Below are 2,534 nucleotides of genomic sequence, written 5' to 3'. Positions count from 1 at the left end.
TGAACGGTTAAACGTGTTATTTATCATTTCCAGGTTTATTTTGTTTTTGTTATGCCCCCCTTCGAAGAAGGAGGGGTATATTGTTTTGCAGATGTCTGTCGGTCGATCGCTGTATATAGACCGATCCGTTTCCGGATGATAACTCAAGAACGCTTGGGCCTAGAATCATGAAAGTTGATAGGGAGGTTGGTCATCACCAGCAGATGACCTCTATTGATTTTGAGATCTGTATGTCAAAGGTCAAGGTCACAGTGACCTTGATTAATAAAACGGTTTCCGGATGATAACTCAAGAACGTTTGGGCCTAGGATCATGAAAGTTGATAGGGCGGTTGGTCATGACCAGCAGATGACCCCTATTGATTTTGAGGTCAGTATGTCAAACGTCAAGGTCACAGTGACCCTGAACAGTAAAAGGTTTCTGGATAATAACCAAGAACGCTTGGACCTAGGATAATGAATGTTGATAGGGAGGTTGGTCATGACCAGCAGATGACCCCTATTGATTTTGAGGTCAGTGTGTCAAAGTTCAAGGTCACAGTGACCAGGAACAATAAAATGGTTTCCAGGCAATAACTCAAGAACGCTTAGGCCTATTGTCAAGAAAATTGATAGTGAGATTGGTCATAACCAGTAGATGACCCCTATTGATTTTTAGATCATTAGGTCAAAGGTCAAGGTCACATTTGCCAGGAACAGTTAAACGATTTCTGATCTTCTTGTCCAAAACAACAGGGCCTAGGGTTTTGATATTTGGTATGTAGCAAAATCTAGTGGTCCTCTACCAAGATTGTTCAGATTATTTCCCTGGGGTCAAATATGGCCCCACCCGGGAGGGGGAGTGGGGGGTGGGGGTTCACATTGTGTATATAGACTTATATAGGGAAAAACTTTGAAAAAACTCTTGTCAAAAACCACAGATCCTAGGGCTTTGATATTTTGTATATGACAACATTTAGTGGTCCTCTACTAAGTTTGTCCAAATTATTCCCATAGGGTTAAATATGGCCCCGACCTGGAGGTCACATGGTTTTCATAGACTTATTTAGGGAAAAACTTTGAAAATCTTCTTGTCCAAACCACAAAGACTAGGGCTTTGATATTTGTGATGTAGCATCATCTAGTGGTTCTCTACCAAGTTTGTTCAAATTATCACTCTAGGGTCAAATGTGGCCCCACCTCGGAGGTCACATGGTTCATATAGACTTATATAGGGAAAAACTTTAGAATCTTCATGTCTACAACCTACATCATTCAAATTTGGATCACATGTATTGTTTTAAGTGGCAAGATGAACCTTGATGTGAGTTGACCTTGATCTTGACCTAGTGACCTACTTTCACATTTCTGTAGCTACAGCCTTCAAATTTGGACCACATGCACAGTTTTGTGGTCCGAAATAAAATTTGACCTTGATTTTGACCTAGTGACCTACTTTCACATTTCTTAAGCTACAACCTTCAAATCTGGGCCACATGTACCAAAACAAACTGACCTTGTTATTGACCTAGTGACCTACTTTCACATTTTTGAAGGTACAGGCTTCAAATTTGGACCACATGCATAGTTTTGTGTTTCGAAATAAAATTTGACCTTGATTTTGACCTATTGACCTACTTTGACATTTCTGAAGCTACAGGCTTCAAATTTGGACTGCATGCATATTTTTGTGTTCTGAACTGAAATTTGACATAGATTTTTACCTAGTATCTACTTTCACATTTCTCAAGCTACAGCCTCCAAATTTGAAGCACATGCATAGTTCTGTCTACCGAAATTAACTTTGACCTTGAAAATGATCTAGTAACCTACTTTCACACTTCACAAGCCACAGTTTTCAAATTTGGACCACATGCACAATGTTTTGTACCGAAATGAAATTTAACCTTGATTTTGATCTTGAGCTAGTCTTAAAATTTGGAACATTAAAAAATGGCTCAGTGGTCAGAAACCAAGGTCACTCTGTGATCTCTTGTTAGGTTAATAGGTTAAAGGTCAAGGTCAGATTGGACCAGAACAGTAGAACTTTTGTTTACAGTGAGCTTATAATTTCTGTTCCTTGTGCAATTAATGAATGCATCAAGGGGGGCATTTCGTGTTCGACGAGCTCTTGTTATTGTTCACAATTATAGGGCATATGGTGACTTTCCAGCTTTTGGTTGTGGAGGAAGACCCCAGATGCCCTTCCGTGCATTATTTCATCGCGGGCGAGTACTTGAGTAAAATCACCGACCTTCCGTAAGCCAACTGGATGGCTTCCTCAAATGAAGAATTCTACGCCCCGAGCAAAGCTCGAACCCATATCGATGAGGGGCAAGTGATCTTAACCACTCGACCACGGAGGCCCGCATCTCTTAGTTTAAGGGGAGACACATTTACGTGACGTTTTCAGTCCTTCAGATAGACTATCTTGGCGTCTGTTTAAATTCGTATTAACGCAACTGTATGTATTCTTTCTATTAGACTTTCCATATTTGGCTAACAAACATCGAGACGTGGTAGTAAGAGATATGTCACTTTCAGAATTGTACTTGT

Source organism: Mercenaria mercenaria, chromosome 2 (assembly GCF_021730395.1).
Source record: "Mercenaria mercenaria strain notata chromosome 2, MADL_Memer_1, whole genome shotgun sequence".
Taxonomy (NCBI): domain Eukaryota; kingdom Metazoa; phylum Mollusca; class Bivalvia; order Venerida; family Veneridae; genus Mercenaria; species Mercenaria mercenaria.
Note: the sequence above shows the minus strand (reverse complement) of the source record.